Source organism: Lithobates pipiens, unplaced genomic scaffold, assembly GCF_037356315.1.
Source record: "Lithobates pipiens isolate NorthernLeopardFrog02 unplaced genomic scaffold, aLitPip1_a1.2 Scaffold_3, whole genome shotgun sequence".
In the NCBI taxonomy this organism is placed as follows: Eukaryota; Metazoa; Chordata; class Amphibia; order Anura; family Ranidae; genus Lithobates; species Lithobates pipiens.
In genome coordinates this window covers 84,439,015-84,465,355 of record NW_027507790.1, presented here as the reverse complement: position 1 = coordinate 84,465,355, position 26,341 = coordinate 84,439,015, and the positions used below count along the sequence as shown (strand labels likewise).

The 26,341-nt window shown below is 44.7% G+C and overlaps 1 protein-coding gene across 3 annotated transcripts in view; it reads right to left on the bottom strand.

Moving 5' to 3' along the window:
- CAMKK2 (calcium/calmodulin dependent protein kinase kinase 2) overlaps positions 1–25,772 on the bottom strand; it is a 190,314-nt gene extending 164,542 nt beyond the window's left edge. For 2 of the 3 annotated variants that reach the window (XM_077461985.1, XM_077461983.1), the window contains exon 1: positions 25,626–25,772. The gene's annotated coding sequence lies outside the window, so the exon portion shown is untranslated. Of the gene's footprint in view, positions 1–20,033; positions 20,154–25,625 lie in introns of those variants that run through there. The other variant, XM_077461984.1, reaches the window with a different exon arrangement.
- Positions 25,773–26,341: the final 569 nt, after the last annotated feature.

The following is a 26,341-nucleotide window of genomic DNA, read 5'->3' as shown; positions in this document are numbered from 1 at the left end:
CCCTTCCATTTTTTCATAGTGGACTGGATCGGATTGAAGGTAGGTGAGTGTAAATGAACACAAGTCTGTTTACTCCCACCGCTCCATAGAATGAATGAATGAAATACTTGTATAGCGCACAATGCGAACTGAATCGCCTCTAGGCGCTGTGGCGAGCTTTGATCATCTGCTAAAAGAGGAAGGTCTTGAGTTTTTTCCTAAAAGCCAGGTGATTTTCTTCCAGGCGGATGTTGATTGGTAGAGCATTCCACAGCCGAGGCCCTTAGAGGTGAATGTAGGGTCTGATAGAAAGGTCTGAGCTATCAGGTCCAATAGAAAAACCGACCGGCGGACTTGATCAGACTTCGTATGAAAGTGGTCTTATGCTTTCATTTCAAGTTTTAAAATAACCTCTACATATTTCAAATTAATGTTTAAGTAATCTGATCACCAAAAAGAACCTGATTCTGCACAACATAATAAAGTTCTACACAATCCTCATTACATCCAAGCTAAAAGTTTAGATTTCAAAACAAGCTATGAAGAACTAATCACGCCATTTTATATATTTAAAAGTCCAATTCCAACCCCAATATTTTTTTTATTTTAGTAGCATTTTATAGAATGGGAGAGGGTTTGAACCCTCCATCAGACAAGCACAGGGATTATCACACATACAAGCCTCTGACTTGTTACCATGTAGGGAGGGGTGGGAGCGAGATGTTGGTCCCATCGATGGCGAGCAATGGAGTCAAATCCTGGGAGTGGGCCCCTTGGTATCAGTATTAGCAGCACAGAGACTATCCCACCTGTTCATACTACGAAGAGTATACCGCACTCCTGTGCAGTTACATAAGTGGGGTAGGCGCGATTCCCCCATATGTCCCAAATGCCAGGCTCACCCGGGTGATCTCATTCATATGTTCTGGCGATGCCCAAAGCTAGTGAGGTACTGGAATTGCGTTGTTACTAGAATAAACAGTGTATACCAAGTTCAGCTTGTGGTGGAACTTCAAAAGTGTTTGCTAGGTAGCCTAGATGAAGACTTGTACCTCCCCTCAGTATACATTGCCCTCATGAGGCTCCTATACTTAGCTAGGAAGCTGATTGCCCGTTTGTGGCTATCAGCACACACCCCATGGGAGACGCAGTGGATCCAAATGGTCAATGCTACTCTTATTTGAGAAAAAAAAAAACACATATCATCATAGAAAATCCCAAAAAAAAATGTACCAACATCTGGCAGAGTTGGTTGAACTCCCCAGACGTGGCACCACCACAATTGGCTCTGGATAGGCTGCTGATGGGATAATTGGGCCTGTGGTGCTACTCTTGAAGCATTATACTATATGGAAAGATGAGCGACGTGCTAGGAGGGCTTTGCACGATTGACAGGTTTAAACCTGTAAGTGGTATATCAATAGTTGGTCCAACACTTTAATTTTAATTTAATTTAATTTTGTTTCTTGATTAGTTAAGCACTAGGCTGTTCATCTGTATTTCCTAAAACCTGTGGGAACCAGGAAATCAGGGTTCCATACAATGTTTTTTGGTTGTATGATAGCAGTGTTGGCTTTACAGTTAACGCCACTCTTATGTTGATGTGAGTACTAAGGCTCCTGCTATTTTTATGTATCATACGTATGCAAATGTACCATGTAATGCCTTTTGTCCTCATTAATAATTGATATGTGGGTGTGGAGGTGGGGATAAGCATGTGTTTTGTGTCCCCCAGGTCACAGTGGGGGTGGTTCCAGAGGTGCATACAGTAACAGCAATGTAGTCTGGATCCTCTGCTTTGATGTGGGCACTGTGGTTGGGGTGGTATCATATGTTGTACTGTATGTGGTTTCGTTTGGGGATTAGGATACCTGAAGTTGTGTATTTTTTTTTGTGTGTATATGTGTGGCAGTTGAGTTGTTGGTAAGTTCGGTGTGTTCATATAAAAATAATAGTGTCACTTAAATGAAAGTGACAGAAAAAGTGAGGCTCTCTGAAAAGCATAAACTTTTTTGTTTATAATTAACACTTTTATTCAAAAATTATTATTAAAAAATACGGTACATTAATTACCTAATGTGCGCTTGTGGGTAGGATCAACAGGTCACTGTCAAAATCATATGGGGATAAAGTGCAACTGACTAGATCTTAATCACTGTCAGAACAAACACAGACAGGGGAACATAACACATATAAACATGTATACAAAAACCATATAACAAAGACACGTCCGGAGGCCAGTAAAATTGGTGTCAGTCCGGTTGGCGTTAGTAGTATACGGATCCGGAATAGGGATCAAAAAGGACTGACACCAATTTCCCGGGGGGGGGGGGGGCCTGGGGGGGCTCGAGCCAATTGTAGCGGAAAAGATAGGGGCTTAGTCTCCAAACATACTGTTATACTAGCAAGGACCTTGCCTATTAATTCAATAAAGTGGTATAAGTCACTGTATAGATGTCGTGGTGCACTGAAAGGTTATTTCCTGAGGTTATGCTTTTCCATCTATTAAACGCCTGTTCATTATTTCAGAGTACAAATGCTTTGATCCAATGGCATAAAAGGATAGCAGGACTCAGTGTGCATCCATGCACCATATAGTCATATAGATGGAACAGTTCAAAATTAGTGCTAACACATCCGATAGTTGGAAACAAGTTACGGTATACTCACAGGCTCCGGCTGTTTCATCTATGCCTACAGTCATAAATAGCATACCGTAAGTGTTATGTCCTGTGGCTCAGTAGTCGTATACCGTGTATTAGCTCTCTTCGCTCACAGGGACCCACAGGTCATGTTTTGTCATCCAGCATATCTGTGCTCATAGCCTGACTGGGGTTCAGCGCCGTAGCGCGTCTTCTGGGCGGAAATGACATCAACGCGTTTCACCATACTTGTTAGTAAAGCTTCCGCTGGACGTATTGGGTGGTGTGCGGGCACTCCATCTTAACTGCTGTCGGTTTCCCTTACACGCCCACCAAACAAATGAATATTAAAGGAGCACTGTGTTGCGGTTACCTTCTTATATTTCACAAGATTGTCAATTCTTGCATATTCCTGGAAAAAATTTCCTTTCATCAGGTACTTTTTAAAACAATCAATATCAGTGTCTTTTATTGTAACTCTAATAGGTACTCTTTGACTTGCTAGTTTAGTAGGCATAATTGTTAATATAATAATTGTTACTATCATTATATATCGGTGTGTTCATAGTGTTGAGTGTGAATGATTATTATCAGGAGGGGGAGACCTGACCAAATATTTATATAGCTGTAGTGGTAGTTGGTTTGGAGTGTGGCGTAATCCAGTTATTAAATTTATTTTATGGTTAGAACAATGATTGAGTATGAATGTCTGCTCTATTCAAACCCACATATGATTATTGTGGCTCATAGGTACCTTACATGGTTATATGGTTGGATAGATTACAATTACCACCCCTGATCTAGTGGCATTCCAATCTGGGAGATTCCAGAGTGCCGTTTTTGTGGTAAAATCTGAATCCCCTTATAATGTAGAGAATGAAAGCCTTAAGGGAATTTGTGTTATTATAATTTTCCATCATCTTTTTTTTTTTTCATCCCCTTCTTGTTCTAAGGTCATTTGGTATTATTTTATTTCTGGCAGTCTACTTGAGATAACATTGTGCATTCTCCCTCTTTCTTGTAATGTATGGCTCAAGGATATATCCTTCTCTCTTTCATCTTGTACTTATCAACCAATTTACCATGTAGGTTTCCTTAATTTCTATTTATTTATTCAAGACCTCAACTGGTCATTGTCAAGGATGTTTATTTCCATAGTGGATTCTTAAAGAGGAAAGGCTTGAACTCAGTCAGTAAAATTATATAATCTATAATAACCATTGTTTAATGTGCTGTATAAATGCTGTATTTGTATGTTGTATATATTGGCAATCCATTTCTCCTTTTTTATGATTATTAGATTGTACTTCACCCCCTGAGGAAGTGGGCTTTCCCCTCGAAACGCATTGAATCCAATGGGGATCTCATATACATTGATGCTGTGATAAATAAAGTGTGATACAATATCTGTAACATAGTTCAGTCACATATAAAGTCAGCAATTCTACAGAGGAATAAAAATCTATTTTATGGCATGTTCTTTATGTATAGTTTTAATTGGTTTGTTTTATAAATTTTACAAAAATACATTTTATTTTGTTATCTGTGAGCACCTTAAGCCTGGGTTCATACTATTTCAAACACAGACATCGCATGTGATTCTCAACGCATTGTTGTGCAGAATAAATGCGATGTCTGTGCAATGCAAATTCAGTTAGTTTCTATGCCTAAACTCAATTGTATTCGCATGAAAATGCTGCAGCTGCAGGAACCTTTTTTTTCCCCCCTGCACTGAGACTCGGATAGCATGGGTGTGAACAGCCACGTAATTAGATTCCTGTCCGAATTCACAGTTCATACTGCGATCTGCGAACCAATCTGGTGTGTTATTAACTTTGTATTGACACCCGCAGCGGTTCGAAGAGGGCAGTGTGAACTTCCTGCGAGGGAGAATCGTGCTGGTTCCCATATCGCAATAGTGTGAACCCAGGCTAAAAGTCTGCAGTGTCTTTGAATCATTTTTTGTTTATATATACACACAGGATGTGATGCTTTAACACTGGCCCTCCTACTGCCTTTTCAAAAAAATGTAACTACTGTAAAAATGTACAGTGCATCCGGAAAGTATTTACAGCACTTTTTCCACATTTTGTTATAGCCTGATTCCAAAATGGATTACATTCATTATCTTCCTCAAAATTCTAAAAACAATATCCCATAATGACAACATGAAAGAAGTAAAAAAAAAAAAAAACACATGTACAGTATCTCACAAAAGTGAATACATCCCTCACATTTTTATTACGGTAATCTTTTCATGTGACAACACTGAAGAAATTACACTTTGCTACACTGTAAAGAATTGAGTGTACAGCTTGTTTAACTGTAAATTTTCTGTCCACTCAAAATAACTCAACACACAGCCATTAATGTCTAAACCACTGGCAACAAAAGTGAGTACAAAAGTAAAAATGTCCAAATTGGGCCCAGTTAGCCATTCTCCCTCCACGGTGTCATGTGACTCGTTAGTGTTACAAGGTCTCAGGTGTGAATGGGGAGCAGGAGTGTTAAATTTGGTGTTATCACTCTCACTCTCTCATACTGGTCACTGGAAGTTCAACATGGCACCTCATGGCAAAGAACTCTCTGAAGATCTGAAAAAAAGAATTGTTGCTCTACATAAAGATGGCCTAGACTATAAGAAGATTGCCAAAAGCCTGAAACTGAGCTGGAGAGCGGTGTTAAGTGCACGTGCGCAGCTTCATATTCAGAAGTTGTCTTTGGGAAATAGATATGAGTGCTGCCAGCATTGCTGCAGAGGCTGAAGGGGTGGGGGATTAGCCTCTCAGTGCTGAGACCATACACTGCACGATGCATCAAATTGGTCTGCATGGCTGTTGTCCCATAAGGAATCCGCTTCTAAAGATGATGCACAATAAAGCCCACAAGCAGTTTGCTGAAGACAAGCAGACTAAGGATATGGATTACTGGAACTATGTCCTGTGGTCTGATGTGACCAAGATAAAATTATTTGGTTCAGATGGCGTCAAGCATGTGTGGCGGCAATCAGGTGAGGAGTACAAAGACAAGTGTGTCTTGCCTACAGTCAAGCACAGTGATGAGAGTGTCATGGTCTTGGGCTGCATGAGTGCTGCCAGCACTGGGGAGCTACAGTTCATTGAGGGAACCATGAATGCCAACATGTACTGTGACATACTGAAGCAGAGCATGATCCCCTCCTCTCAAAGACTGGGCCACAGGGAAGTATTCCAAGATGATAACGACCCCAAACACACCTCCAGGATGACCACTGCCTTGCTAAAGAAGCTGAGGTTAAAGGTGATAGACTGGCCAACCATGTCTCCAGACCTAAACGCTATTGAGCATCTGTGGGGCAAATTTAACACACCCGCTCCCCATTCACACCTGAGACCTTGTAACACTAACAAGACACATGACACTGGGGAGGGAAAATGGCCAATTGGGCCCAGTTTGGACATTTTCACTTAGGGGTGTACTCATTTTGTGTTGCCAGCAGTTTAGACATTAATGGCTGGGTGTTGAACTATTTTGAGGGGACAGCAAATTTACGCTGTTATACAAGCTGTACACTCACTACTACATTGTAGCAAAGTGTCATTTCTTCAGTATTGCCACAAAACATGTGAGTGGTGTACTCACTTTTGTGAGATACTGTACATAAGTATTCAAAGAAAAAACTAACTGCAGCGATCTAAAAAAATGTATCAATTGTAATCCAAAGTGATGCTATGTGCAACTGAACTTTTGACAAAGCACATGCGTGCGAAACAAGTTATGGCAACAGAACAGAGCAGTAAATGTTTGAAGCAATTGACCTCCGTGATTCCTCTTCCCCCTCTGGCACGGCATTGACATCACAGGAGGTGCGCAGACACGCTGAGAGTATCGACTCCGCTCGGCTTGGTTGTTCTCCCTGGAGCGGTCACCATCACACAGGCTGCCTAGTTTAATTCTCCATCCAGCCACGGAAATCACTCCGGAGCTGGCGGTTCCAGATAGCAGCCAGTTTGCCCCCCCCTCTGGGACCCGGAATTCCTCTCCACTCCTCTGGATACTGATTGGCATTTTGTCCCCCCCAAGCAAGCCTCCCAGATGATTGTTTCCCCCACTATCTATCCTGAGGTCACTGGTAATGTTCACCCGTATGAGTCAGTCATTTTATTTTTCTTTGATTTTTATTAATCCTATGGAATAAACAGACTTATTCATTCATTTGATTGGTAGCAAGCTTTATTTATGCACATAGCATCACTTTGGATTGCAATCGATCAATTTTTTAGAGCGCTGCAGTTTGTTTTTTCTTTGCATTTTTCCATGATGTGCTGGATGCACTGACTTTGATTCATCCATTCTTCAAGAATAACTGATCTCACCTGACCCATAGATTTGCAGCACCTCAGGTTTACTGAGTGTTTTTTGTACATAGAGTATTCACAGCCTTTGCTCAATACTTTGGTGAAGCACCCTTGGCCCTAATTACAGCCTCGAGTCTTTTTGAGCATGATGTTACAAGCTTGGCACACCTATTTTTGAGCAGTTTGACCCATTCTACTTTGCAGGACCTCTCAAGCTCCATCAGGTTGGATGGGGAGCGTCAGTGCACAGCCATTTTCAGATCTCTCCAGAGATGTTCAATTGGGTTCAAGTCTGGGCCACTCAAGGACATTCACAGAGTTGTCCCATAGCCACTCCTTAGTTATATTGGCCGTGTGCTTAGGGTCGTTGTTTTGTTGGAAGATGAACCTTCACCCCAGTTTGAAGTCCAGAGTGCTCTGGAGCAGGTTTTCATCAAGGATGTTTCTGTACATTGATGCATTCATCTTTCTTTCGATCCTGACTAGTATCCTAGTTCCTGCTGCTAAAAAAACATCACTTGCCATTCAGGCCAAAGAGTTTCATCAGATCAGAACATTTTGTTTCTCATGGTCAGAGTCCTTTATGTGCCTTTTGGCAAACTTCAGGTGGGCTGTCATGTGCCTTTTACTGAGGAGTGGCTTCCGCTTGTCCACTCTATTATAAAGGCCTGATTGGCCTGGTTGTTCTTCTGGAAGGTTCTTATCTCTCCACAGAGAAACGCTGGAGCTCTGTCAGAGTGACCATCTAGTTCTTGGTCACCTCCTTGACAAAAACCCTCCCCCCCCCCCATCACTGTTTGGCTGGGCGGCCCCCTCTAGAAAGAGTCCTGTTGGTTCCAAACGTCTTCCATTTACAGATGATGGAGGCCAATGTGCCCATTGGGACCTTCAATGCTGCAAGAAATCTTGTATTAGAGGTCTACAGACAATTCCTTAGACTTCATTGCTTGGCTTGTGCTCTGACATGCACTGTTAACTGTGGGACCTTATATAGACAGGTGTGTGCCTTTACAAATCATGTCCAATCAACTGAATTTACCACAGATGGACTCCAATGAAGTTGTAGAAACATTTCAAGGGTGATCAGTAAAAACATGATACCTGAGCTCAATTTTGAGTGTCATAGCAAAGGCTGTAAATACTGTAAATACTTATGTGCATGTGATTTTTTTCATTTTTTTTTAAATTTGCAAAGATTTCGAAACAAGCTTCTTTCACGTTGTCATTATGAGGTATTGTTTGTAGAATTTTGAAGAAAATAATGAACTTAATCAACTTTGGAATAAGGCTGCAACATAACAAAATGTGGAAAAAAGTAAAGCACTGTGAATACCTTCCAGATGCACTGTAAAATGTAATACTACTGTATTGTCTTTTCTTGAGATACTTCCAAATCTCAAGATAATTGTGTATTCTTTAATGTTATTACAATCAGAGCCACCTTCCGCTACTTCACCTAAATTCAATGGAAACATGTTGAGGTAGCAGCAACATTTATCATAGTTCCATAGCTTGCCATGTCCTTTCTAATCACACATATTACTGTAATTTTGCCGCTGGTGACAAGATGATAATTGGCACAACAACCTGATAGAGGTTCAAGCTCTCTTCTATTCTATGAAAAACTACAAAAAATTAATAAAAAAAGCTTGGGTTGGAATTAGACATTGGCCATTAGTTCTTCATAACTTCTTTGAAAGCTAAACTATAGATTGGAAGTAATGAGGCTTGTGTAGAGCTTTGTTATGTTCTGCTGAACCAAATAAAGTTTTGGTGAACAGATTACCAATACATTATTAGGAAATACAGTATATAGTGGTTCTTTTAAAACTTGGAAGTGAAAGCATTAGCAGTTTCTTACTGCAGCCAATCAAAATATCATTAAATTTCAAGTCTGGGCTAAGAAAGACCAAACCTCCAATCCTCCTCAGCCATGATGGAGTGTCGCTGACCTTATCCTTGTTTCTATCATGCTTTTTAGCTTGCTTACTTTCTTGCAACCCCACTTTCCCTTCATTGTTGCTCGTTTACTGCTGATTTTTTGCATTTCTCCACACTGATTGATAAAGGATAGTTAAAAACTATGTCTTGCTCTGCTTCCCCCTACCTCTGTTTGCTTTGCCTCCGTTTGCTAATCCTTGCCAAAACCCTTGTCTTCTTCTTGTCATTTCCCCCTATATTTCCCAGTTTACCCACCAAACCTACTATCCTGCCTCCCACAATTCCCTATCCCCCAGCACTTGGCTGGAGTATAGAGAGTGGGGCATGTCTGTGCTGGGTAGCTGTAATAAATGTCAGGGTTCTCTCCCATTGAGCAGCAGATGGCAGTGGGTGAATTTAAAAGCTGCCATTTTCCGGTGTGTGCTTATAAAGCACGGAGTGAGAATCAAAAAACAAAAAACAAAGAACGGCGTAACTAACCTCTCTCCACAGCAAACTACAGGCCTTAGAAGCCAAACACAAGCAGACCCCAACCAGATCATTGGGAAATGAGCTTGACACCGTACGCACGCAGATTACTGAGCTTCTACAATTTAAAGCGAAGGCAGCGCTCCAAGTTTGCTGCAAAAAAGATTTCCGAATCTGGCAATAAATGCAGAAGACTGCTAGGCGATAGGGCACACTAAATCAGGGAAGGCCCCAGTACCTGAGGGCCTCACTATTCAGTACTATAAGATACTACTCCCATCTTTAGGTGATCACCTAGTTAAACTCCTAAATGACCTTAGTAAAGGGGGTACATCCCAAAAGATGGTAAAGACCCAGCTCAGTGCGGGAGCTACAGACCAATATCCTTACTCAACACTGACCTTAAATTATTCACTAAGATAATAGCTTCCAGATCTCACACCTACCCCAACTGATGCACGTGTACCAAGTGGGCTTTGTGCCAACCAGAGAAGTGGGGGACAATACCACTAAGGTTTTGAATCCTATCCACATACCTGCTACCTACTTTAAACAAGTGCAATCAGCACTCGGAGTTTATATGGGCCCGGAAAAGGCCTCGGCTTACCAAAAGATTACTCGTACACCCTAAACAACACAGAGGTCTAGCACTGATGGATATTCAGGCCTACCACCAGGCGGTGCACTTGGGAAGGCTTATAGATTGGTGCCGACACCACGAGACCAATTTATGGACTCAACTAGAGCAAGAACAAAGTATAGTTCCCCTTGGGAAAACCCATCAGTGTTTTTCAGCCCTCCCCGCAGAGCTCAAACGTCACCCACTGATAGGCAACTCGATACGAATCTGTGCCCAGCTTGTTTCCAGACCATGCCTCTCCTCTTCAAACTCCCCGATATACCCCATACTAGGGAATCCTCAGTTTACACTAGGCTTACATGATGTGGTCTTTCGGGGTCTGAATGACATGGGCTTACACCAAGCCTCCCACTTTAGCTCTGGAGGGCAATGGAAAACGATCACAGAACTCTCTGACCCCACAGGCCCGTTCCGCTTAGACTTCCTGAGAACGCTTCAGCTGCGCCACTTCCTTAACTCCATTCAGCCCCCCATCAACAGCAGAAAACCACTCACAACATTCAAAGAGCTCTGTACTGACTCTGGAGTGCTACCACACATGCTTTCTCTTACATACAGCCTCTTGAATACACCATCAGAATTTCTACCCCTGGGACTACTCAAGTGGGAAAGGGAGCTGGATTGCAGGTTCAGCGCATACAAGAGACAGCATATCCTTAGATTCACGCACAAATCCTCAATCTGTGCCAAAATTCAGGAGACCAACTACAAGATTCTATCACAATGGTACAGAACCCCAGCACTACTACACAAGTTCTTCCCGGCAACATCTGACCTATGTTGGCGCTGCCTATCAGACAAGGGGACTCTGGTACACATTTTCTGGTTGTGCCCTAGACTAAAACATTTTTGGTGGGTAGTTCAGATCAAAACATCCCGGGCGCCCCAGTATTCTTCCTCTTACATGCGTCGTACATTCCCGAAAGAGTCTACAAGAAACCCAAGATTCGCCACCTTCTAGATGCCCCCAAAGCCTGCATTCCGCTCCACTGGAAATCCCCACACCCACCAACCACTGACATATGGCTCCAAAAGGTAGAGGAAATGTAAAATTTTATTCTCACAGCTCAAAACAGGCAGAGACATTCTCCAAAACCTGGCACCTATGGAATAAATTCATATACTTGGGTGAGGGCCAGGCTCTGCGTGGGTCCACCTCTGACTCAAACAGGCTCACCAGAGTAGCCTTGACCTAAGCTCTGATGGCAGAGATATAATGCCTCGTGGATATACGCTAGATGAAAATGTCTAGTACTCCATGCTCGTGGGAACCCCCCCCCCCCCCAGTTTTCTATTTTCTCTTTTAACACCTACTTCTTTACAATAGGTTTACATATCCTTTCGTTTCAATCCCCCACACAAGGGGGATAAGAAAAGAAAATGTGGGAATGACCCCAGGGGCCACACCACACCTCTAGAACACATAAGTTTGCCTCCGAGGTGGATGACTTAAATGACAATACTACAGACACCACACAGATGCGTCTCCCGAGTATGAGTATGAAACAATGTTTGAATTTAACACACCACTTTTGCCCAACAGGATGTGCTCCAACGTCAGAAGTACTGTTAAATTTGACAAGACTATGTATTACTAGTTACATTATTGTGATTGTGTCCAATCTTCTGTATTGCCATGTAACACTGCAATCCATGTGGGCCCCTTTCCTGATATAAATAAACAATAAAATAAAATAAAAGCTGCCATTGGACTGAATAGTGGCTATCAATCTGCACACTGCCAAGGGCTGCAAATCATAGACAAGCCAAATCTAGTAATGTTAATGTGACTGGCGCAGAGGATAGAGAGGGAACGTACTGAGGAAGTAGTGTTCAGTATGGGCCAGTTTCTGACAGGTACATGAATCTGGGGCAAACAGCAACAATTTTAGTGCTGAGGCCTTTATGAATTTCCTCCATTATATCCTATGCATTTCCAAGTTAATTATGTGTCTTGTTAGGCCTGTTTAGCATATGATTGAACTGGTTGTGCCCTGTAAGCTCTTTGATTAATTCTGTTCATGAACAAGAAATTAGGAATTGTAAATGTGCTTGAAAGACCTGCAGGGAAAACACAGTTTAGTAAGGGGTATAAAAACTGAAAAGCTATTTCCCTGTTTTTTCCTTCTGATTTTAAACATAATTAATACTTGTCAGAAAAAATATGTAGCATACAGTTTTTTGGGCTAGTAGCAGAGAATGAGCCATCATCCTCCTTTAGGCTTCATTCACACCTGAGCGTTTTTCTTGGCGTTTCTATGTGCGTTTTTTTGTACAACCTTTTTAAGCACTTTTTGAGCTTTGGCATTTTTTTACTAGCCAATAGAGAAAGATACCATGTTTCATAATTTGCTGCTATGTTTTTCATTATTATTTTTTTTTTACTTTGTAAGGGGTTAAGGGTTAGGATTAGAAGTTAAAGGTTATAGTTATGGGTTAATTTAATTATAATTTGTTTACTTATTATTTATTTTACCAACCTAATCATCCTCTTCATTCTTCTCAAGACTTCGACTCTCTAGCTCCCTCGTCACCTCCTCCCATGCTCGCCTCCAGGACTTTTCCAGAGCCTGTCCATTCCTATGGTATTCTTATCCCAATCTGTCTGATTATCTCCTACTCTATTAACTTTTAGGCTGCTTTCACACTGGGGCGGTATTCAGGCGTTACAGCTCTAACAATAGCGCCTGTGTAGCGCCTGAAAAAAACCGGCCCCTTTCCCTCCAGTGTGAAAGCCAGAGGGCTTTCACACTGGAGCGATGCGCTGGCAGGACGGTGAAAAAAGTCCTGCTAGCCGCATCTTTGGAGCGGTGAAGGAGCGGTGTATTCACCGCTCCTATACCGCTCCTACCCATTGAAATCAATGGGACACCGCGGCAATACCGCCGGCAAAGCGCCGCTGCAGCGGCACTTTGCGGGCGGGTTTAACCCTTTTTCGGCCGCTAGCGGGGGTTAAAACCACCCCGCTAGCGCCCGCAGACCGCCACTAAAACGACGGTAAAGCGCCGCTAAAAATAGCGGCGCTTTACCGCCGACGCCGCTCCCGCCCCAGTGTGAAAGCAGCCTTAGACATCCCTGAAAACCTTCCTCTTCAGATAAGCCTACCCCACCCACACCTAACAACTTTATTTTCATTTTCTCAATCTGCTCATCCCCCACAGCTATTACCATTTGTTCCACTTGTCCCTCCCTTCTATATTGTAAGCTCTAATGAGCAGGGCCCTCTGATTCCTCCTGTATTGAATTGTATTGTAAGTGTACTGTCTGCCCCCATGTTCTAAAGTGCTGCACAAACTGTTGGCACTATATAAATCCTGAATAATTATAATCATATATTTTATTAGGTTACGAGTTAGGATTAGGGTTAGGGGTAGAAGTCGACTGATATGGGTTTTACTCTGGCCCATGCTTATGCTGATATTTAGAAATCGGGCCAGGCAGATGGCTGATATATGATGCCGATTTTTGCAGCCGATATTTTAAGCAGATTTTTCTTTTTTTGTCAGATGGCACTGGTTGCCACTGGCAATTGACACTGGTAGGTGGCACTGATTGACACTGGCAGGGGGCATTGGTTGGCACTGGCAGGTTTCACACTGAGCCAATTTGTCAGTTTCAGTTACACTATATGTAACTGAATGCAGAGACCAGCTGTCAGAATTCAGCGTGATGTTGTTGGTGGGGGGGCGGGGCCCTGCAGCTAACACCAGCCAGTGACTGGGCGACTTAAGAAAGTGGGCGGAGTCACATACGCGCATTGGCCCACCCAGATCCCATTCCATTGGCTGGTGTTTGATATCTGGGTCACACCCACCCCCGACATCACGCTGAATTAAAACAGCTCCTCTCTGCATTCAGTTGCAAATCAGTTTGCTCAAAAATCGGCTGATGCCAATTTCTTAAAACAGGCCAAATATTGCCCGATATATCGGTCGATCTCTAGTTGGGGTTAATATTAGTGTTAGGATTAGGGGTTAATGTTAGGGTTAGGCTTAACATTAGGGATTCATTTTAGGGTTAGGGGTTCGGCTTAGTGGTTTAAATTATTTTTTTATGATGATCATTATTATTTATGTATTAATTTACTGTAGTTATTATTGTTTATTTTTATTGAATTATTGCATCTGAGCAGAAAATCGCACTGAAGTGCTTTAATCAAGCGTTTCTATGCATTTTTAATGGAATGAAAAAACTCTTCAAAAAAATGCACTCATCTGCCAGACATTTTTTGAGCTTTAGGTGTTTGGCTTCAGGCAACTTTTCTTGGAGATGTGAACCATCTCCATGGAGAATAATGAAAAAAATTCCCTGCCAGTGTTTTGGAGCTTCAAGCTAGCCACTGCACACAATGTGATTCCATGACGCTGGAAATTCTCCCCCTACTTACAAAATATATTGATCTTTAACCCTATGACATGCCCCAGGAACTGACGGAAAATATAGGGAGTTCGAATTTGCGTACAATGTTTGTGTACATTGTCAACAGGATCACTTAATAGTAACATAACTCTGTTGCAAAAGCAACACAAACTGTATATACAAGGGCCACTGTGGCTATTTTGTAGAAACGAATAAATAGTGCAGTGTTGCCCAAAGAGTGATATTATACTCACAATGATTAAGTGGCACTAATCATTATAAATATGATTTTCCATTGTAGAACTAGCTCCTGCTGCTCTCAATAAAATCCTGTGAGGAGGGAGCGGGGGCAGGGCCTAGCCGTGTGTATCAACATATACACATAGATTGGCTTGGGAGTGAGCCCGCAGGTGTGCCATCATAGGAAGGGACTTCCTATGGTGGTACACAGAGAAGAGGAGGAGCCAAGAGCTCCGATGCAGGACCCCAGAAGAAGAGGTTTTCGGGCTGCTCTGTTCAATACTATTGCACAGAGCATTTAAAAGAGAAGTAAAGGATTTTTTTTCTCACATTTATACTTACCTAGGTGGATGCAGCAATGGTCCCATACTGTATATGTCCACTGGCGCCTCTACACTGAGAGCTGAGCGATCGAACACCGCCGATCACTCGGTTTTCAGAGCTCCATGAGCAGAGACCTGCAGGCTGTCAGTCTCAGCTCTCTGCTCAGCTCCCTCTTCACGCATCGGAGCACTGAGCTGTGAAGGGGGTGGAGCAGACATCACTGAGAGGTCATCAGTCCAGGCACCTGGCGGATCCAGACGCCCGTTGTCAGGATGACGCGATGCCTGGACGCATATCCGTAATGGGTCACAGGAGTGCAAAACAAATTGGAGAGTGATTAGAACACCAGTCTAGTTTTCGTATTGGTCTGTGTGCCCATTCCAGAGATTACTTTCTCTCTCGGTGACAGTAGTCAATAGGACTTACACAGAGGGCTAAAGAAAGAAAATGCATTTGAATTAGAAGAAAAGGAATGGAGGAGAAATCTTAATATGGGGACACTAGTTCTGGGGATAACTATATAAGAGGGGAATTCCCTCACATGGAAGAGATTCCCTCTCAATTCTTTATGTGACTATTGAAGAGGAAGTGACGGTAAATCTTCACAACAGGATACAAATGACAAGGGTTTTAACCCTTCCTTACCCTATCCAAAATGAAAAGAAAGTTGTGTCTTTGGGTATAATTTAAAGTGTATTTCTATACATTCCATGTGATTTGGCATGGTGTAATGCAATAAAATGCAGGTCTGTATTTTAGCACAGCCATAGGCTATGTTGCAGTGTGAATGGCACATAGGAAATAATCGTGTCCTTGTGGTGACAGTTGTTTTACAATGCAAGAAAACATCTGTCACCGCATATTCTGTGAGTGAGGCTGAATACACACCGACTTGATAAAATGCAATAAAAATTAGGGATGCACCGAAATATATGGGCCAAAAATTGTCTTTTCAGCAACTTTCCGAAAGAGAAAAATGTCCGATAACAGAGCCGAAAATGGGGCGGTGCCTGGGCGGGCTATAGGGCAGAAGAACCGCCACCTGGTTGATTAGAGCGCCGGGAACATAACAGCTTTCATTTCAATATCTGTGTGTTCCCCGCCCTCACATACAGCCCCTCCCCCATGTCCGGGTGAACTTTGATAGACCGATCACCCTTCCCAGGATTGGACGGTGATCTGTCTATCAAAGTGCCCAGACAAAGAGGAAGGGCTGTATGTGATGGTGCGCGGCGGGGAACACCCAACTATTGAAATGAAAGCTGTTATCACCAGCTCTAATCAACCAGGCGGCGGCTCTCCTCTCTCTTCCCCTACACAGGCAGGCTGCATCTGACAGGCACTGGTGAGGCTGCACTGATCTCTTGTATCATGTCTGCAGTCTCTGACCATCTCTTTTACCATGTCTCCAGTCTCTGACCATCCCCTGTACCATTGTCCCTAGTCTCTAGCCATCTCCTATACCAGGGGTTGACAAATTTGCTTTGAATTTAGGAGCCAGTTAAAAAAGTTAGGAGCCATTTTTTTTTTCAGCTCCCGGGGTAAGGCCACTCATTTTCACCCCCTATCCCTAACTCACAATGGAGCACCCAGTCAATAACTCCATTGAAAAGCTGTTACATCAGGGGTATGGGCTGACCAGAAAGAGTAAGGCTGGCAACAGATGGAACTGGCTGGCACTGCCAGGTGGCACTGGTTGCCACTGGAAGGCACGTGGAACTGCCAGATGGCACCGACAGGTGACACTAGTTGGCATTGGCAGGTGACACTGGTTTGGAACTGGCAGGTGACACTGGTTTGGAACTGGCAGGTGGCACTGGTTTGGAACTGGCAGGTGGCACTGGTTTGGAACTGGCAGGTGGCACTGGTTTGGAACTGGCAGGTGGCCCTGGTTTGGCGATGGCAGGTGGCCCTGGTTTGGCGATGGCAGGTGGCCCTGGTTTGGCGATGGCACTAGTTGTCACTGGCAGATGGCACTGATTGGCGGTGGCAGGTGGCACTGGTTGGTGGTGGCATTGGTAGGCGGTGGCAGGTGGCACTGGTTGGCGGTGGCAGGTGGCACTGGTTGGCGGTGGCAGGTGGCACTGACAGGTGGCACTGATTGGCACTGGTTGCAGGTGGTATTGATTGGCGGTGGCACTGGTTGGCACTAGCAGGTGGCACTGATTTGTGGTGGCAAGTGGCACTGATTGGCGGTGGCAGATGGCACTGGTTGCCGCTGGCAGGTGGCACTGATTGGTGGTGGCACTGTCAGGTGCCACTGGTTGGCACTGGCACTGATTGGCGGTGGCAGGTGGCACTGATTGGCGGTGGCAGGTGTCACTGATTGGCGGTGGCACTGGTTGGTGGCAGGTGGTATTGATTGGCGGTGGCACTGGTTTGCGCTGGCAGGTGGCACTGGTTGGCGGTGGCACTGGTTGGTGGCATTGATTGGCGGTGGCACTGGTTGGCGCTGGCAGGTGCCACTGGTTGGCGCTGGCAGGTGGCACTGGTTGGTTGCAGGTGGTATTGATTGGAGGTGGCACTGGTTGGCACTGATTGGTGGCAGGTGGCACTGATTGGCACTGGCAGGTTTCACACGGAGCACTCTGTTACTGAAATGTAACAGAGGAGCTGGCGGGACCCTGCCGGGGTGTGAAACTGACAAGTAACAGAGAGGTGGATATGTCAGATTTCAGCCTGATGTCAGGGTGGGCGGGACCCAGCAGCTATCAAACACCAGCCAACGATTGGGCTGCTTAAGAAAAGGGGCGGGCCACATACACGTAGCGGCCCGCCCAGATCCCATTGGCTGGTGTTTGATAGTTTGCTGGGTCCCGCCCCCACCCCGGCCGGGTCCCGCCCACCCCGACATCAGGCTGACAGATCCTCCTCTCTCCATTGGGTGTCAGTTTCACACACAGCGCGGTGCTGCAGAGTGTGAAGGAGGGAGGGGGACGGCAGTCAGTGTTAATGCTGCTGCATGTCTGGGGCATCGATAGTGAGTCGGCTGGTGGCAGCTTAGGTGCCAGGTCGCGATTTCTGGTCGCATTGGCGACCTGGCGCCTGGGGTTTGTCGAGCCTTGTCCTATACCATGTCCCCAGTCTCTGACCATCTCCTGTACCATATCCCCAGTCTCTGACCATCTCCTGTATATAAATATATATATTTTTTTAAGTTTCGGTATCAGTAATTTTTGGCATCGGTTTCGGACTAGTGTAATTTTTCATTTTCGGTATTGGTTTTGGCACCAAAAAACCCATTCGGTGCACCCCTAGTAAAAATGGATGAACATTTCCATCCCTTTTAAAGAGGAAGTAAACCCTGATGGGTTTACTTCCTCTTTTTTTCCCTGCAAAGGTAAAGCATAATGGACTACTATGCATCGCATAGTAGCTCATTATGTGTCACTTACCTGACACAGGAGCCAGCGAAGTCGCCGCTGATCCCTGTAGTCCGCCGCATCCATCTTGCTGGTGGCGTCTCGCAGCTCCGACCAATGACAGCGGCGAAGCCGCGATGACGTCACTCCCGCGCATGCGCACGGGAGTCGCGTCTCGCAGCTCGGCCGCTGCCATTCGGCGAAGCCGCGATGACGTCACTCCCGCGCATGCGCACGGGAGTCGACAAATTAGGCAAATCCATTCTTGGATTTGCCGCATTTAGTGCGCCTGCGTGCCGCTGTCTACGGCGCATGCGCCGTAGACAGCGGTGCCCATTTTCGGGCAAATATCTCCTAAACCATATAGGTTTAGGAGATATTGCTTGGACCTACAGGTAAGCCTTAATCTAGGCTTACCTGTAGGTCAAAGTGGTTTGAAGGGGTTTACTTCCTCTTTAATGCGTGTTTTAACACACGTTGACTTGTGTTGATCTGCGGTTTAGCTCACTTGTATAATAAAAGGTCAATGCACAGGCACATAAAAACAATTGTGAATGGTTTTTATGTGTCAAGTTGACAATACAACACTGTGTTAACCTGCGTTGAGTTAAAACCCATACATGTGTGAATTCAGACTGTAACTGGTGGCAGGCTATAAAACAACCACATTCACCTGCCTCCACGGTCCATGAAAAAAAATGTCTTCAATAAAACCGCTCTTTGATGCCAAAACGGTTGGGGGCCACTGCTATATGGTATTAGAAGCACTGTAGCGCATTAGTCCACCAGTCTCCTATCAGAGTTAAAACTCAGTGCGGCACAATACAAAGATCAACAAGTCCATGAATTTCTTATAAGAAGGTGTGCGGGATAACCACTAATAAATTACAGATTAGAAGAGATCTTGCAGTGACTGCGCCCACTACTGGACTGAAGTTCACAGCTGCATATGCACAGATTCACACATTAAGCACACCATCAGTCTAATAAAAAAGTACCAAATCCCACTTTGATCCAGTAAGAATTCTTCTATATTTTTAGGAAATTCATAACAAACATTATCTTGTAAAAGTGTCTAGTTACATGTCAAAGCCACCCTAGGATTTTCAATTCCTCCACCTAATATTTAGCTTGTTGAAGATTACAGTATTCACTAATGAAACCACTGATGGGTAACAGGATCTCTCCATGTCTAGATGTTATGTACAAATAATTGTTTGGAGAATGCCATCTGATAGCTGATTTTTACACTTTACAGTAGTAAATCCTGTATAATAATAATAATAATAATCTAATACCCTTCAAAGTCTCAAATAAAATCCAGTTATCCAGAATAGACAATGTATACACAATTTGTACAATGTTTACAATTTGTGGCTTGTTTAAAAATAATGAAGGAGTTATTTGAAATACTAATAAAAATGATATTTGCAAAAAAATAAAAAATAATGAAGGATATTTCCTATCTCTGTTGCTTATAATAAATCTGGTTTCAGCTACCGATTTCCTACTGCAAGTTGAAAACAAAGAATCCCATTACCGCTGACACTACAGACACTTCAAAATTCCCCATTGCAGAGCTCAATATCCCTCCACAGTTCTATCATCTCCTGAGATCACACATCTAGGAGCACCTTGACAGTTCAACAGGTTAGCTAGAAATATCTTCAGAAGATATTAGTTCCCAGCCTTGTGTACACTGCCTGTACCAACCTTATCACTAATGGAAAAATGTACAGACCTTGTCAGAAGGAGGTTCCCAGCGCTTTCTAGCTCATTTTTCCTCTCCTGTTTGTTCTGGATCTATTTCTGCCGTTCACATTCCTTTATAGCTCTTCCTGTGAGCTCGCTCCCCCCTCCACCCAGACGGCACTGATTTCAGCAATGTTGCAGCATCTGCCCAGATCTTCCGTTAGCCCTCACACAGGACACCCAACCCCATCAGCATCACCCACCTCTAGCACGCTGCCGGCTCCTAGCAACTGATAACCTGGCCAGCAAAGTTCACAGCGATAATACTGCGAGGAGCAGGCTCGGAAGTGCGAACGATCTCCGCGTATCCCACAAACCTAGCGGATGTATCCGTGCAGCTTTCTGGGATTTAAAAATAAAATCTTCACAAGTCTTGTAGTGGAAGAGCTTTTCCATAGGGCCTCATTCACATGAGCAATGACATATATGTGGTCATAGGGCATTTCTAAACGCATATAATAATTATAAATGGTAGAATTCTCCCTGTGAGAAAACAGAATTCTGTGTCCAGGGGCAGATTAGACACTCTGATCACATCTGAACACATGTAAACATGAGAACATTTAAACACAGGAGAATGTGGTCTGGGAAGCATAAGGTTTGTTAAGCCCAGGTTCACACCTTTGCCTGTGTGACAGCACGCACATAAGTAGGCGCATGTTACATATGTTACCATGCAGCGTGTTTAATAATCCCATTTAATTCAATGGGCTACCTAATTAATCAGTGTTTTTTACACACGCCACCCCAAAACATGTGGGGGGGGGGGCGACTTTATCAAGTTTAGACCAGCTGTACATAGCAACAAATCAGCCTTGTGTATTTCATTTTCAAAGCTTAAAGTGGAACTTTAAAATTAAAATAAGAAATACTCACCCACTATATGCAATTGCATTTCACAGAGCGGCCACCAACCTCCTCTTCTGGGGTCCCCTGCCTGTTATCCTCTTCTGAGTCTGCCCCCATTGCAAACCACTTGCTATTAGGGCAGATGCATGGGCTTGCTTCCAAGCTGTGGTGTGTGTGTCCATAGACAAACACAGTGCAGCTTGGTTCCGTCCCTCCTCCACTCTGCTCACAGGATTTGCTTGACAGCAGCGGGAGCCAATGGCTCCCGCTTCTGCCCAATCCTCCTGTGGGATGAGAAAGATAGAGGAGAAGAACTGCAGCTGGGCACAGCACTGGATCGATACAGGACTCAACTCAAGTAAGTGTTTGTTGGGGGACAGCGAGTAGCAAAACATTTTTTTACCTAAATGAAAAATAGCAAAAAGTATTTGTTTTAGAACCACTTTAATGCAGAAGAAACATACCTTGACTCTTCAGCATTAAAGTTGCTTACCTGCCTGTCCCCACTGTACACCAAGATGTCAATACATCTCACTGTACAGTGCAGGGGTAGCAATACCTGGAAGCTGCCGGGCTGAAGATGTCAGTGGTCAGCAGGGAGGTGCAGGATGTTGCAGCACCAGAGAGAAGGCAAGTATTGCTCAGCTATAAAGAGGACCTTCAAGCAAAAGTACCACTAATCCTTCTTCCCACCCCCAACACTTATGAGGGTTTTTTTTTTTTTTTACAGTTCCTACTTCCTCAATTCTTGTCTGGGTAAGAATAACATTGCTTGTCCTGTCCCCACCTCCTTGGCGGGACAATAATGTACCAGGAGGCTGCAAGACCAGTCTGACTGCACCACACGTTTGCATGCATGCTCAGTGGGGAGCCAAGCTGTGATTCATCAGAAAGTCACATCCATCTTCCTGAATACAAGATGGCGGCACCGGGGACCCACAGTTTAAGAATCTGATATTTAAGTCACCGGCTATAGTATTTGTAGCTGCTGACCCTTAAAGGCAGAAGTTTTATCTTTAAGTGGTTGTAAACCCACCAAAAAAACCTGCAAGACAAAGGCATAATGAGCTAGTATGCACAGCGGTCCCAGCACATTGCACTGACCAGTGACATGTCTCCCAGAGTCATTTCTGGGTTTTGCAGGCTTCGATGCTGTGATTGGCCAGAGCCGAAATGCATTAAGATAAAAAAAAAACTTCTGCCTTTAGAACCACTTTAAAGTAGTTGTAAACTCAGTTACACCATGTGTACCTACAGGTAAGCCGATAATAAGGCTTACCTGTAGGTACTGTGAATATCTCCTACACTTGCACAATTGCAGCCAATTACATTATCGGCGAAGGTGCCAGACTTTCAGAATCTGTGCAAAGAAGTTGAACTCTCAAAAAAGAAACAACGGTAAAATAAACCCTAAATCACTCCACTCAAAACATTCTATGTAAAGTTACACTTACCCCAGAAGGTAGCATACACTAGCACAATCAAACTTAATGAAATCAGCGGCTCCCATGGGCATTTGCAGGAGTGATGTCATTGCACCTCTGGCCACGCACTGCGCCAGAGCCCCCCAACCCAGAATAAACACCAGGGGAAGAGGTCAGCCAGCCCGTCATAGGGGCTTCTAAGGTATTTCATAATGTGCTAGTATACTGTGCATACTAGCACAACATGTCCTTGCCTTACAGTTTTTTTTGTATTATTCAGTGGTTTACAACTGCTTTAAATAAGCCAATTGTATGAGGCTAGTGTGAGGGCTTGTTCACACCAGTGCGCACTACAAAAGAATTGGTGCGCATTGTGTAGGGGTGGTGCTTTGCATTGCTACAATATACGGTTTACCTTTTTTCTTTCTGTTTAAAGTGGAACTAAACCTTCCTTCAGTTGGGAACGTAGCCACACTAGTTCTGTAACAGTTATCATTGCAGGTATTCCTTCTTTTGGGAAACAGTAAGGCTCGGTTTACACCTATACAGCTTGCTTCTGATCAGTTTCTGCAGTTTTTTTTCGATGCGTTTTGCATTTTTTCACATGCTTTTTTGATGCATTTAGGATTATTTTTTTTACCAATTTGTTGTTGGGCAGATTAAAAACACAAAACACGCCAAAAACACATCAAAAATACCTCAAAAAACACTACATGCTTTTCTGCAGTGTCTATTTTGAAGTCTATTGAACCAAAAATGTACCATTTGCGCTTAAAAAAGTCCTTGACCGTTTACAAAAATGCAGAGGCTGAAAAAAAAAAAGCATAGATGTGACAGTTTCCCATAGGAAACCATGTTAAATGGACTGTGGTGTGTTTCGCCAAAAAAAAAGTATAAAAAAAAATGCATAGGCTTGAACCGAGCCTTAAGTGGAAATAAAGCCATCGCTTTGCCAAAACAGTAACATTCAAGGCATGCCATAAATGATAACCGTTACAGTTACCTGTGCTCTCAACTGCCCAGTCAACCCATCAAATTTCTGGAGTCATAACTAATTACATGTGCAGCACCATGGCATCTGCAGATCAAACAAAAAGGGGCTAAGATGGCAGCGTCCTTGGCTGCAAAGGACAGGAGGGTTTAGCTCTGCTTTAACTTTATTGAAGTGGCTCAAAATGACACTTCATTCAAGTCTATGTACAGAAGTGTTCAGTGGAAAAAAATGAACTCGTATATAAGTAGTCAGTGTGAAGAATGTCCAACTTACATTAATCAGTGGGAAGTGGTCAGGGGGAAGAAAGTCTTCCTTACATTGGCGGTCAGGGCAAAGAATGTCCCCCTTACATTGGAGGTCAGGGTGAAGAATGTCCTCCTTACATTGGCGGTCAGGGGGAAGACTGTCCCCCTTACATTGGCGGTCAGGGGGAAGACTGTCCCCCTTACATTGGCGGTCAGGGGGAAGAATGTCCTCCTTACACTGGCGGTCAGGGGGAAGAATGTCCTCCTTACATTGGCGGTCAGGGGGAAGAATGCCCTCTTTACACTGGCGGTCAGGGGGAAGAATGTCCTCCTTACATTGGCGGTCAGGGCAAAGAATGTCCCCCTTACATTGGAGGTCAGGGTGAAGAATGTCCCCCTTACATTGGCGGTCAGGGGGAAGACTGTCCCCCTTACATTGGCGGTCAGGGGGAAGAATGTCCTCCTTACACTGGCGGTCAGGGGGAAGAATGTCCTCCTTACACTGGCGGTCAGGGGGAAGAATGTCCTCCTTACATTGGCGGTCAGGGGGAAGAATGCCCTCCTTACACTGGCGGTCAGGGGGAAGAATGTCCTTCTTACATTGGCGGTCAGGGGGAAGAATGCCCTCCTTACACTGGCGGTCAGGGGGAAGAATATCCTCCTTACATTGGCGGTCAGGGGGAAGAATGTCCTCCTTACACTGGCGGTCAGGGGGAAGAATGTCCTCCTTACATTGGCGGTCAGGGGGAAGAATGTCCTCCTTACATTGGCGGTCAGGGGGAAGAATGTCCTCCTTACACTGGCGGTCAGGGGGAAGAATGTCCTCCTAACACTGGCGGTCAGGGGGGAAGAATGTCCTCCTTACATTGGCGGTCAGGGGGAAGAATGTCCTCCTAACACTGGCGGTCAGGGGGAAGAATGTCCTCCTTACATTGGCGGTCAGGGGGAAGAATGTGCTCCTAACACTGGCGGTCAGGGGGGAAGAATGTGCTCCTAACACTGGCGGTCAGGGGGGAAGAATGTGCTCCTAACACTGGCGGTCAGGGGGGAAGAATGTGCTCCTAACACTGGCGGTCAGGGGGGAAGAATGTGCTCCTAACACTGGCGGTCAGGGGGGAAGAATGTCCTCCTAACACTGGTGGTCAGGGGGGAAGAATGTCCTCCTAACATTGGCGGTCAGGGGGGAAGAATGTCCTCCTTACATTGGCGGTCAGGGGGAAGAATGTCCTCCTAACACTGGCGGTCAGGGGGGAAGAATGTCCTCCTTACATTGGCGGTCAGGGGGAAGAATGTCCTCCTAACACTGGCGGTCAGGGGGAAGAATGTCCTCCTAACACTGGCGGTCAGGGGGAAGAATGTCCTCCTAACACTGGCGGTCAGGGGGAAGAATGTCCTCCTAACACTGGCGGTCAGGGGGAAGAATGCCCTCCTTACATTGGAGGTGAGGGGGGAAGAATGCCCTCCTTACATTGGAGGTGAGGGGGGAAGAATGCCCTCCTTACATTGGCAGTCAGGGGGAAGAATGCCAACCTTACACTGGTGATAAGTGGGAGGAATGTCAATTCTATGGTGGTCAGTAGAAAGAATTACCTCCTTGAAGTTCAATGGTATCATGCCACTGACTCTGCCAGGTGGCGTTGTCCCTGGAACCCTGCAGCCCCCACCTGATGAGAGCTCAGGGTAGCCCTACCAAACTCTGAGACTCTGGATGAGAATGGCTGTCAATAAAAGCAAGCAACAAGAGTGTCTTAGAAATGTTGTGCAACAAGCATCATATAGGTGCCAATACAAATCACATACAATGGTCGCAAGGAACTGTCATCATGGCATAAAGCGATTTCCTTTCTGATAAAGAAATGGCAGTGAATCCTTCAGCACACAACAGCTATATCAATGGTAAGACAAGACTGGAGGCTGCCAGATGTCGGAGCACCCCTGTCCTCGGTGAGCCATGTGCCCATGTATACATGTCATGGTGCTCCTCATCTAGCAGTCTATGAGGAGGATGTGATGATGGACAGGGTCAGCGCTCAGTCCATGCCGTGTGATGGACTAGTCTGGGCTCTTACCTGCCTCCCAGATGACTGGCAGCGGCTCACACAGAAGAGCAGACAGTGGCAGGGCAGCGGTTCCAGCAGTTCATGAGAGTCGCCGCAGGATTGGCCGGCCCACACTTCCCCCACTGTGCCGTCCGGCCATCCTCTCCCCGCTCATAGCGTGCCTGTGAATGGCCCAGATGTGCGCGCATGTAAGAGCCCCTCTGATTGGCCCAATCACTCTGTTTGGAGGCGAAGTGGGCGGTTAACTCTGCACTTGCTGCTGACTGATGCTCATCTGGTCCGGACAGAGACAGTCCTGGGTACGAGCGATCCTCATGTACTGGGGGCATGACAGCTTGGTACAAGGGAAAGGCTCACCGAGTCACCCCAATACACACGCCCTATAGCTTCAAAGTATATACTTCCATACAAAATTAGCACACAGCTATTCAGTATATATTAAATAATCTTAGCAACGGTCTGCTCTCGATATGTTTTAAATAGAACAGAAAATTGTACCACACATACCTCATAATGGACGTCAGCCTGGCAGCATACATGAGGAGAGGGCTCCCCTCGTTTTTCCCCTCAGTATGCTCTCATGTTGGTGTCAGGCAAACGGAAAATTGTATCTTCCTTACCTCATAATTTGCCTTTCCTGGCGCCAATCCATGGCAGCACACTGAAGGGAAAAAGGATAACCCTTACCTCATGTATGCTGCCATGTTGGCGCCAGGAAAAAGTTT